The sequence below is a fragment of the Juglans microcarpa x Juglans regia genome, chromosome 2S (assembly GCF_004785595.1).
Source record: "Juglans microcarpa x Juglans regia isolate MS1-56 chromosome 2S, Jm3101_v1.0, whole genome shotgun sequence".
Lineage (NCBI taxonomy): Eukaryota > Viridiplantae > Streptophyta > Magnoliopsida > Fagales > Juglandaceae > Juglans > Juglans microcarpa x Juglans regia.
In genome coordinates this window covers 10,688,440-10,701,377 of record NC_054597.1, presented here as the reverse complement: position 1 = coordinate 10,701,377, position 12,938 = coordinate 10,688,440, and the positions used below count along the sequence as shown (strand labels likewise).

At 37.5% G+C, this 12,938-nt stretch overlaps 1 long non-coding RNA gene across 2 annotated transcripts; it reads right to left on the bottom strand.

The window, feature by feature from the left end:
• Positions 1 to 5,830: 5,830 nt before the first annotated feature.
• Positions 5,831 to 10,990, bottom strand: LOC121253021. Of its 2 annotated transcripts, none has more exons than XR_005938321.1 (4): positions 10,781 to 10,990; positions 10,466 to 10,644; positions 7,244 to 7,287; positions 5,831 to 6,225 (listed from the first exon to the last, which is right to left on the bottom strand). It is a non-coding gene; the product is annotated as an uncharacterized LOC121253021 (long non-coding RNA). The 2 variants fall into 2 exon arrangements; XR_005938320.1 differs by having other exon boundaries at positions 5,831 to 6,177; positions 10,781 to 10,989.
• Between the last annotated feature and the right edge of the window lie 1,948 nt (positions 10,991 to 12,938).

Sequence of the window (12,938 nt, the reverse complement as noted above, 5' to 3'; positions counted from 1 at the left end):
CTAATGGCAACTTGCCTTGAAGAATATGCAACACAATGCAAAATATGCCACATCACAAAAGGGAAATGTTGTAATCCTTTTTTACAAATTTTATATGAAAGTCTTATACTATACACATCCACTTAATTGACATGTAATTTGTCATTTTTATCATTCAATCTTAATAATTAAATGTGTGTTTAAATAGAAGGATAAAGATGATAAATCACATGTTGGTTACATGGAAGTATGTGATGTAAGATTTCGTTTGTTTTTACAGATGAGATGAGTGTTAAAGTGTTTGAATATGGCCGAAAATCTACCTTGGCCTTGATGGTGTTTTTCATTATATAGACTTTACAAATAAATGCTCTTCATAGAAAGAAATAAATGCCCCCATGATTCTAGCCCTATACATGGAAACTATAATCTGTCAACTGATATGCTAACTGTACAAAAGAATAATCTGTTGTTAAATGGAGAAATAAGGAAGGAATTATGGACAGCATTATAATCCGTTGACAGCCCCCCTCAAATTGATGCGGGTTGATCAACAAGAATCAATTTGCCACGTAAGAAGGGATGGTGATGGCGAGTGAGAGCTTTGGTGAAGATATCAATAAGTTGTAGTTCAGTGGAAATATGTGGAAGAGTGACAACACGAGCTTCAAAGGCTTCACGGATACAATGATAGTTGACTTCAATATACTTTGTGCACTCCTGATAGATAGGATTGGCCTTGATCTGAATTGCACTCTTATTATCTGCAGGTAAAAGGGTAGGATAGGTCTGAGAGAAGTCTAACTCAACAAGTAAACCGCGAAGCCAAATAATTTCGGAACAAGCAAGAGATATCGCCCGATACTCAGATTCTGTAGATGACTTAGAGACTCTGTCTTGCATCTTACTCTTTCAGAATATCAACGCATCACCTAAGAACACACACCGACCAGTGATAGAGCAAAGTGTATCAGCATAGCCAGCCCAGTCAGCGTCACTATAAGCAGCAAGGCGAGGTGAAGTGCTTGTAGGGAAGAATAAACCACAGGCAAAAGTGCCATGAACATAGCGTATAAGCCTACGAACAATAGCCAAATGAAGATGACGATGAGTCTGAAGAAACTGGCTGTCTTGTTGTATAGCAAAAGAGATGTCCGATAGTAATGGTGAGGTAGACAAGGCTACCCACCAACTTTCGGTATAAACTTGGATCAACAAGTAAGTCACCCTACTCTTTACGAAACTTGACATTCAATTCCATGAGAGTATCAATAGGGGTGGCCTCCTATAGTCCAACTATAGCCACCATGTCATTAGCATACTTATGTTAATTGAGTGAAATACCAAATGGATTACGATGCACCTCAAGACCAAGAAAGTATGTGAGAGGCCCAAGATCTTTCATATGAAAGGACTCTGAAAGACGAGTCTTGAGCTGGCTAAGTAAAGTAGAATCGGAACTAGTGATCACAATATCATCAACATAAATCAAAAGGACAACAATATTTATGTCTGATTTCCAAAGAAACAAGGAAAAGTCATGCTTGCTCTGCATGAATGAAAATTGTAATAAAGTAGTTCGAAATTTATCGAACCATGCCCTTGGGGCTTGTTTGAGACCATAAAGAGAGCGACGAAACTTACACACATGTTGAGTCGGAGAGGAAACAATCCCGGGGGTGGCTTCATATAAATGCACTTGTACTATTCTCGTAAGGACTCTGAGAGATGAGTCTTGAGCTGGCCAAGTAAAGTAGAATATGAACCAGTGATCACAATATCATCAACATAAACCAAAATGATAAAAATACCCATGTCTAATTTCTGAAGAAATAAGGAAGAGTCATGCTTGCTCTGCTTGAATGAAAATTGTAATAAAGTAGTTCGAAATTTATTGAACCATGCCCTTGGGGCTTGTTTGAAACCATAACGAGAGCGACGAAGCTTACACACATGTTGAGTTGGAGAGGAAAATAATTCCGGGGGTGGCTTCATATAAATGCACTTGTTAAGATCCCCATAAAGAAAGGTATTCTTGACATCCATTTGATGTAGTGGCTAATCATTGGAAGCAGAAAGAGTGAGAATAGTACGAACAATAGTCATCTTAGACACAAGAGCAAAGGTCTCTTCGTCATTGACACCATATTCTTGATTATTCTCAAGTGCAACGAGCCAACCTTTGTAACAAACCAAACTCCCATCAGATCGGACCTTGACTGAGTAAACCCATTTGCATCCCAAATGAGTAATGGTAGGAGGACAAGACTCAAAGTCCTAGGTGTGATTGGCCTCTAGAGCAGTGATTTCTTCCTGTATAACTTGTCGTCAACATTCATGCTTGGCAGCTTGTGAGTAGGACGTGAAAGTATCAAAATTGGACAATGTAGTAGTAAGAGCTGAAATAAAATGGCCAAAACTGGAAGAAGGAAATCCATACTGATCTGGAGGTGCAGAAACTCAAGGAGAGCAGCGTACCATAGGTGTTGGAGGTGCTACAACTGACTGGATCTAGAGTGTAGCAAGATCAGATATCGGGTGAGCCACCTGATGAGACTGTGTGCGAGGATGTCTTGTATACACAATACCTAGTTTAAAGAGAGAATTGACTAGATGAAGATCCAAGAATTGCTGCTCAAAGGAGGGGAGAACGATGGTAGAAGAGGAGGGCAAAGAAGATAGGAAATAAATGTTGATTTTCAAAGAACATAACATTTCGAGAAATACGTGTACGATGTAATGTAGAATCATATCAAACAAATCCCTTTTGACACACATTATATCCCAAGAACGCACATCTAACAGCTTGATCAGATAATTTATGTCGCTCATGAGGAGGTAAATGGACAAAGCATATGCAACCAAAGGTACAGAGATTATCGTAACTAGGTTGCTTAGCAAGCAGGTGAAAATAGGGAGACTCAATCTGTAAGACTTGGAAAGGTAAACGATTAATCAAGTGAGTAGTAGTTTTCATAGCCTCAACCCAGAACATGGAGGGAACATAGGATTTTAACAAGAGAGTACGTACCACATCCAGAAGATGACGATTTTTGCATTCGACTACTCCATTTTGTTGTGGAGTAGCTAAACTCAAACATTGATGAACAATACCTTTAGAAGTCAAGAACTTATGAAACTCATTAGACAAATATTTACCATTGGAATCGGTGCGTAATGTCTTGATAGGAGTAGAAAATTGATTTTCAACATGCGCTGAAAACACAATGAAAGTACGAAAGACCTCAGATTTAGAGCTAATAAAGTATACCCAAGTGAATCAACTATAATTATCAATAAAAGTCGCACAATATTTAAATTTTTCATGTGAACTAACGGGCAATGGTCCCCAAACATCACTATGGATAAGATCAAAGTAGTGAGAAGCTCTACTAACATACAAAGGAAAGGGAAGAGTTTTGCTTTTACCAAGCTTGCAAGAAGCACACTCAAGAGAGGAAGAACATCGCTCTTTATTACCTAGTAAACCAGAGTTCAATGCATGAGATAAGATCTGAGTATTGGGATGGTCTAAACGACGGTGTCACACCATACTAAGATCTAGAACATTATTACAAGCAAAAGACAAAATAAGAGGAACTGGAGAAAGTGCTGGAACAGGCAAAAATAGTGGAAACAATCACCCCACCTTAGGTCCCTTCGTGATCGGCCTCCCTGTTACCTGGTCCTGCGCAACACAACCATCACCAAAAAAATTAACAGTACAATTGTTATCGACTAACTGACTAACAGAAATTAGATCCATGGAAAGCTGAGGAGCAAGAAACAAATTAGTAAACTTAGAAGATGCATCTCCAACATCAGCTATTGGCAAGGAACTGCCATTGGCAGTTTGAATAACAGATTTTCCAGCATAGGGTCAAACATGACACAGAGCCGTGGGATTATTTGTCATGTGATTAGAGGCCCCCGAGTCCACATACCATATAGTTTAGTAGAATTTTTACCTTAAAACCCCATTGCCGAGAATGCCAAAACTAGCATCTGCTACACCATTTTGGGTGTGCAATAACTCACTACATAAGGGGCAGTAACAGAGGAATCACTTGGAGAAGAGGCATGTGCCGTAGAAATCGCTGTTGGAGAGATAATGACAGAAGTCTGAAATGCTTGAGCCTGACGATTTTAAGGTCGGATGTGACATTCCTTAATAATCTGACCCTTTTTTCTTGTAATAAGAGCAGAATTTTTTGAGATAATGGGCAGCGATATGCCCATATTCCTTACAGCAAAAACACTATAAGTTTTTGGAAGGCATAGGCGATCCTCATCCTTGGGCAGCATAAGCCACAGTTGCTGACCCTAAACTGCCATGAGATTACTCTAGAGTAGCTTGAGTACTGAAACGTTGTTCTTCGCGAAGTAACCCACCAAAACAAATATTAAGAGAAGGAACAGGAAATCTGTTCAGCAGAGAGGAGTGAACAGATTCATATTCTGGCGGTAGTTTCATAAGAAACTGATCACGCCGACTAGTCTTGTGAAAATCCTGAATAGTTGAAAGAGCGGAAGAGCGGCAACAGGAACATCCGCTGTATCCAGATCTGTATATTCGTTCTAAAAATTCAGAAATGCTAAGTAGTAGTCTTGGATTGAAAAACTGCCATGTTGAAAAATAGCAATCGCATGCTCTTACTGAAAATGACAAGCATCATTATCTTGATGATAAACCTTCTTCAAGTAATTCCACATGGATTGAGCAGAGCGATGAGGTTGCAAGTTGGTGACAATATGTGGCTCTATCGAACCAAGAAGCCAAGACATGACTCAAGTATCAAGCACAACCCATGAAAGAGAAGACACTGGATCCTTGGATTTGTCAATGTTGGATGGTGGTGCAACATCCGTACCATCAATATGGCCCCAAATATCTTTTCTCTTGAGAAAAAATTCAAACTGAAATGCCTGAGTAGAGTAATTTTTTCCCGCAAACTTGACATATACAGGTGCAGAGTCCATCGCAAATAAGTGAAACCCGAGACAAAGCAAAACAAAAAATAACCAAAGAAGACCGAAATAAAGAGAGAACTTAAAACCTACGATCGTGTCTGCGAGAGGAAGCAAGAAGCAAATGGCACCCAACCATAGAGTAACGTCGCAGAAAGCAGGAATCGCCACCAGAGGGCTGCTCCAACAGCCACGAACACACAGAGATGCCGGACTCACCACCAGAAGGCTGCTCCGACAGCCACCCAACCACAGAAGTGCTGAAATCACCAAGAGAGGGCTACGCCGATAGCCACTCAACCAAAGAAGTGCCGAAATCACCAACCTAGAAACACGAATGTTGAAAGTCCCGAGAAAAAAATCAGAAAAAGCAAGAAAAATTAAGAGACGGCTCTTGATACCATGTCAAAGCGTTTGAATATGGCTGAAAATTGGCCTTGAGGGTGTTTTTCATTATATAGACTTTACAAATAAATGCTCTACATAAAAAGAAATAAATGCCCACATTATTCTAGCCTTATACATGGAAACTATAATCTGTCAACTGATATGCTAACTGTACAAAAAAATAATTTGTTGTTAAATGGAGAAATAAGAAAGGAATTATACACAACAAAGCTGTCTGTTGATAATGAGATGAAAGTTGAATAAAATATTATTAAAATATATATTTTTAATATAATTTTTGTTTTTAGATTTAAAAAAATTAAATTGTTTATTTTAATTTATATGTAAATTTAAAAAAATTATAATAATTAAATGAAATAAAATAAATTGTGAAAATAAACGAAATCTAAAGTAGTGCGATCTAGAACCCATCTCTCTCTTCTGCAGAATGGTACAATATCTACTATGACAAGGCAACGGGCCTGGGCACCTTTGGTAGCATGCAAAACAAACTTTGCAATTTCTCTAATACTTCACTCTCTTTTATTTATTTTTTCTTGTTCATGTCAAATCTACCAAAGAAATTTACAATGCAAAAAACTTTCACTCTCTTTAACAATTTTTTCTGCGGAAATTCCCCCAGAGAGAGAGAGAAAAAAAACACTTAGAATTCTTTCAAATCAACATGTACTGTATAGGATAATCTTCAAGCTCCATCGAGTCTTACTGAGGTCACTTCACCTTTTACACATCCCTGTACAACAATTGATTCTTCGGTATTCTCTCTGAAGGCAGAGGGCAACTCACTATCAGCATGCCTTTCATGGCCCCTCTGTACATTGCCTGCAAGAATGTTAAAGAGCATTATGCATACTTCTACCATACATATATCTACAAGCACCAATCATTTACAATACAGTAGTTATTTGCATATCATCCTTTGGACAAGCAAGCAACTTTCAAATCTTGTGTAACAAAAGTTTAGAAAAATTATAAGAGAATCATTTTATGTTGTCTTTTTCAATTATCTAACTTTCGTCCCTTTTTTCAATATAAGGTCTCCACCATATTTCTTGTCAAATCGACAATGGAAATCAATTACAAAATATATATATATATATATATATATATATATATATATATATATATATAGAGGTAATTGCAATAACAAAGTTTACACCCAACAATGACATCATGACTAGTTAGGGCCATTTTTGGCGGTGCCTACCCAACCATGCTGTGCTAGGTAGGACGGTGGGTGGGCCCACTGTAGTTGGGTAGGCATTAATATAATTGTACATGATATTTTTCCTCCATTTGATGACAAATTAGATGGAGGCCTTGTATTGGCCACATTGCTTGATACAAACTAAAAAATTCAAGCATGTGAGAAGAGATGCTAACAAAGTGGCACATCAACTAGCCAAAAAAGCAGTTTCATTGAGTCAAGAAACTTTTGATGTGGGCTATGTAGATCCTTGTATTATGCCTCTTGTAATGGTTGAAGGCCATAACACTGGTTGAAGCAACGAAGATCTTTTCTTTCAAGAAAATGTTGCAAATGGCAGGCTGTAAATAAGAGAACACATAGTTCCTGACTATTGCAAAATCTCAATTCGGAACTGGTGACTTAATCTTGTGATTAACCTTACAAAGAACTGGTTTAGAGAAAAATTTCTTCTGGATACCAATGTAACTGCTACATATTGCAATCACAAGAATCCCCGTGATGAATTAAATTTCTTCATGTCTTGATGTAGATTGGAAGAAGCTTATAATGGTTTGAATGACAAGGCAGACAAGTTTCACACGAGCATAAAAATGAAAATGAACATTCATTCCTACGGCAAGAGCAAAAAATGTACATAATAGAGAGTCTCAAAGTCATTCGGTTTTTGAGGTTGCTTACCTCTACAACATCAATGGAGTTCTGCTTCTTGTGAAACATCACATCTTATCTTATCATATCAGAATAGATACCATATTTAACCCCCGTGGTAGGGTTGTGCAAACTCCGGTAGCTAAACGAGCAAAAACAGAATGTGAATCTTTCCCTTATTCATTCTCGGAGTCCCGAGTGTGCACATAGAAAAGACCACGCAGAAAACGACTTTGTTTCCAAAGTGGGTGCACCAGAAACAGAAAAGTTAGTACCAACCCGAATAGAGGCCACAGTTTTACACCCGTGGTAAGGTCAGAACGGAACAAAAATATAATGTTATGCTAGAGGTTTTCAGAAATCATATCATATCATATCAGAGTACAAAACATCTTCAGAATAGAACATAATCATATCTCAAAAACATAATTTATGCACAAAATTACGTATTCGCTCTCTTTTGCATAGTTCAGAAACAGAATGTCAAAAATAAGCTCATGTCTACACCACTCGTGACAGAAAATAATTTCTTCTTAAACAGAATCTCATGAGTAATGCAGAACAAATAACTGAGGTAGTTCAAATTTCTTTCCATAACCAAATATGTATATTTTTCAAAAAATCAACCTCAGCTCATTTTATTTTAATGCAAAGTCTAGCATAGGAACCCCGCTTACCTGGACTTCTTAGTTTTTTCAGAATTTTCTTCAAAAATGTCGAACAATAATTAATCGCCACCTATACATAATAACGGAATTTTCATAAATTTCCAATCCAATACATATTTAAATATTTAAGCCTAAGATGCTAAAATGACCTATTTTAGTTCTTTAAAAACATAACTTCACGTAATCCTAAAATATCATCACATTTTCCAAATTCATCAATGCCCCAATAATCAGTCCGAACAAAACACAAAATCTAACTTATTTACTAATGAGATCAAATTATAAAATAATAAAATTGTATAACATAATTATATAAAAGAAAAACTATTAAAGTATACAAAGCAAAAATACCATTTAATTAAAATAGACTTAATTAATCTCTCTTTAAAGAGTTCAAAATAAAAGTCTTGCACTACATTGTACTTCTAGAAATATATTAAAAAAAATATAATAGTACTAATACCATATTACAAATCTTTATTATTATCATTATAAAAATAATGTATTTTCTTAAGTAAAATTAAACCAAGACCATTTTTAAAAACATAACCCAAAAAAAAAAAAAAAGACCTCTCACCCGAAAACATAAACCTGAGAACTTTCCATATATATATATATATATATATATATATATATATATATTAGGTTAAAACTGATAAGTACCCAACAAAACTTTCCATATATATCATATATATTATGTATGTATATATAACTTATAAGAAATAAACCAAACAAACACACATACGGGATTAACACCTAGTATGCGACGGCAGCAGCTTACCCAAGGGAAACTGAGGCACGCGTGGAGGGGTGAGGCACGACGGGGTTGGCTGAAGGGACCGAAGTGGCGCGACAGAAGAGCAGGAGTGCGGCGTAGACTCTGTCGAGCTGGGTTGCGCACCAGCAAACACGAGAGAGTGGTGAGCGAGAGAGAGACGGAGAAACTCACCGTGATGCAGCGAGGCGTGCGACGGTCTGGGGCTGGGCGTCTACCAAGGCAGTGTTCGAAGGTGAAGACTCGACCTCCGATGTCCTCTAATGGCAGTGGAGTCGAAGTGGAGGGGGGCTAATGACGTGGCTCATGATGGGGATACTTCCCCTGTTTTGGCATGTAAAAACAGAGTATTACGTGGGTGTTTTTCCTTCAACGGCTGGGCGATGGTGGTTGGCTTTCCATGGTGGTGAGGATGGGCTGGAGGGTGGTGCGCTGTTTGCAAGGAGGAGTTGCTGGCTACAACTTCGTGTGGCAGGGCAGCGGCATCATGGAAAAATATTGTGCTGGGTTATAGGCTTGGCTCGTTTGTGGCAGTGGTTGGGGGTGCTGCACGGCTACGCTGAGGGGGAGGGCTCACAGTGAGGAGGAGAAGTGGGCTACGGAGGGGAAGAGGTTGGGCAGTGGGCAAGCGATGGTGGCCAGACATGGTGTAGTGGTTGCTCGCGGTTGCTGAACTTCACGTATAAGTGGGACATTCTCACGAAAATGGCTTGTTACTGCAGCTGAGGCCGTCAGGAGGTGGTGGCGCAAGGTGAGGCTTTGGGCCCTGGGTGATTGTCGTTTACAGTGGAGGGATAGGCGTCGGACTAGGAGAGGCTGGGTGATTCTTGTGGCTGGTTTTCCAAAGGTATGAGATAAAAGTGTCTATTTATATGGGTGATAAGAAAACCCTAGAGAATCAAAAGAGGTAGACATGCATGCGGATGGGAAAAGAGTAGTGCGGAGAAGTTAACGTGTGAAAAAAAAAAAGTGATTGAAACAAAACAAAAACAAAAACCCTAAAGCTGAGGAGATTAGAGGCCAACATGCATGAGAGTGCAAACGTGAGTGCAGTGACTAAACGAACACGAACGTGCATAACGTGGAGTCTGAAATTATTTTTCACAGCTAGGGCTCTTTAACCTGAAAATAATTAGCCCACGTCATGGATCTTGAATGGGGTTAATGCATGGCCTTTTTCTCTAAGTTTTGGACCTCAACCCAACCTAAAAAATTACACTTGTTCCATAAATTTTTCGAGTGAATATCTACTCGGTCTATTAAAAGAATCAAAACCTAATTATCAAACCTATTGATAAATCATAGTCCGCCATTAAAAAAAAAATCGGGCTCAATGTCCATAAAAAAAAAAAATACTTGTTAACCCGAAATGGGCTTTTCTTACCTATAAACTCAAAAATTTTGTAAAGCGGGCTTGGCTAGGCCCGGGTGTTACAAAAGCAATCTCACAAACTGACGTGATTTGATGTGATTTGTCAGATTATAAAGTTACTTTAATTATAAAGTAGATTTAACGGATCATATGAAGTTACATCAGTTTGTGTGATTAATTTTGTGTAATTCATTTGTGAATGTAGCGGTAAAAAAAAACATCAAATATCACTGCAGCATAAAAGAAATACGTAACAAATTTGTAAAAGGTCAAAGAAAAAGCGGTATCGGGGCAAATTTCATTTGAAATTCCAGCAGGAGAAACCTAATCAATTGTTCGCCTTACTTATATGAAGATTCAATCCATGTAATCAAATTAGTTATACATATAATATATCGTTGAAAGATATTTTTTTAAACAGGGAGTATAGTGAAAACTAAGAATGAAACAAAAGGTACCCAGAGTCCATCTTCATGTGATGAGCATTGAAAAAGAAAACAGTGGAAGATATGAAAGTAATGTCAAAGTAGTTGGCATAAACTTGAATTTTGTCGGAATCGATATCAACGAGTACTACATTAGCAAACTTGGACACCTCCCGAGCCGATTTGCAAAGCTACATGCATAGATGGTTAATTAAAGAAAGCAAAATGCATCATCAAATTCACTCATTTGAGAATTCGTTCCAATGATGAAATTCAATCCAGAGACAAGGGGGAATTGGAAGAAGAGGGGAAAAGAGAGATGCGTACGGCGTCATCGAGATGGAGATAGACGGGGTCGGAAGAGTAGCCAAAACGTAGGACGAGGACCTTGTCGATGGTGTCTCTAATGATTGTGTCCACCTCTCGCTTTTTCCTCAGCGTTCTTAATACGTAACTCATAACTCATTCTCTCTCTTTGCCTGAACTCTTCCACACCATTCCACCTTCACTTCCGCAAATAACTTTAGCAACCAGAAATGCTTAAGAAAACTGTTTTTTTTTTCTTCTTTATAATCAAGCATATTATATATAAATAAAGATATTATATATAAATAAATGTACAAAAGTTTAAGGTGAATCATTTCCGCTATCAATATACAAGAAACAACTAGAAATATTATCTAAGGGTATGCTTCCAAAAACATGATTGGTAGCTGCCCATTATGCCACTGAGTGCGCACATTGATTTTGAGATCAATGTATCTTAGTAAATTTCCAATCTTGATGATGCTAGGAGATGAGAAGAATGTCCCCAATAATTGTTGATATGTTCCAGAAATGAGTGAAATCAAGATTCTCAATAGATGTAAATACCGACTAAGCATCCCCTTCTATTATTGCTAGATTCTGATTGAAAGTCATGTTGGGTGCTAATAGCTCTACCAAGGCTTCCACCACTAGAGGGATAGTGGTTTGTAGTTTTTTCGTTTTTATCCCCAGAATGTCTCCACTGTGATTTCTTTGTATTTCTGAGACTACTGAGAATTGTTCATATATTGCTGCATCAAAAGAGAAGATTTGATAACATGAAGGAGGGGGTTTCCATTCTTATTCTTTGCTATGTTGACTCTGTCTTTCTTTCTAAGTTTCTTTATAATCTTCATAGAAGTGTTTCAGCTGGACATTTGCCTCTTCAAGTGATAAGAATGTGTGATTGTGAACAATGTCATTTCTCTTTCTCCAAATAAAATCTAGCATTATAACTGCAAATAGCTGGAAGTGGTGCCTTTCTTCTGTTCGAAGTTCCAATTCTTTTTCTGGATAGATGATCATTCTAATCCAAACTGATATAGAATCAATTGGCAATCTTGCTAGATTTAGAGGCCAATTTCTCTGTTGTGACAAAATTTTGATGACAAGATAGTCTATAAAAAGATGCTTTATAGTCTCTCTCTTGGTTGCAGAGTGGACATTCTTCTGAATCTTGATAGGGAATGAAATCACCAATTCGTGATTTAGTAAGAAAAATATTTCAAAGTAGTTATCAAATCAGTAATTTATGGCAATCATGAATTTTAAAGCTCCACATTGGCTTGAAGAGTGATATTGAGAATCCAGGTTGAACTAATACTTGGGTTTGCAATGTTGCCTGATAAGCTGTTTTAACAGAGTATTTTCCATTGTGACTTAGTGCCCAAAAAACTTTTTCTTGCTCAAATGATCTTACTGAGAGCGAGATTTTTTGTATTTCTGATATACTTTATTGATCAAAGAGATTTCACATTTTTGGAACATCCCAACTCCTAGGATTATTGATTATGAGATCTAAAACTATAAGAGTTGGGTAATCAAGGGCCATACCTTGTACTTACTGTGGTTTGAAGTTATTCAGTGAAGAAATCCATAGATCTGACCAGATATTTACAAATTCTCCACTATAGATTTGGAAGCAACGATCTTTGTTGAGCAAATCGTTTATTTTGAGTATTCCCTTCCACATACATGAGTCAGTTGCCTTCTGTATTGCCTCCCAAAAAGTTGTATTCTTTAGGTATTTAGCAGTTATGATTGAATGCCACGAACCATTTGTAGGTCCACCTAATTCCCATCATGTTTTTACTAGCATTGCTTGATTAATTTTCTCCATTAATCTGATACCCAGGCCACCTTCTTTTTTTGATAAATAGATAGACTTCCAAGACTTTAATGTCATATGATGAATTTTGTCCTTTGAGAATCACCACCAAAAGTTTTTGAAAAATGTATCAAGTGATCTGCAGACTGATTTTGGTAGCTGAAAAGAGCTCATATGATATGTTGGTGTCGTGCTTACTACATATTTGATTAGCATCGTTCTGCTTGCCTAGACTAGTAGCTTTGATTTCCAACCTTCCAATTTTTCCCCACTTTGGTTAGCATTTCACTGTAATTTTCTTGTTTGCTTCTGTTGAACGAGGTTGGTAAGCCCAAATATTTCATTCTAGCC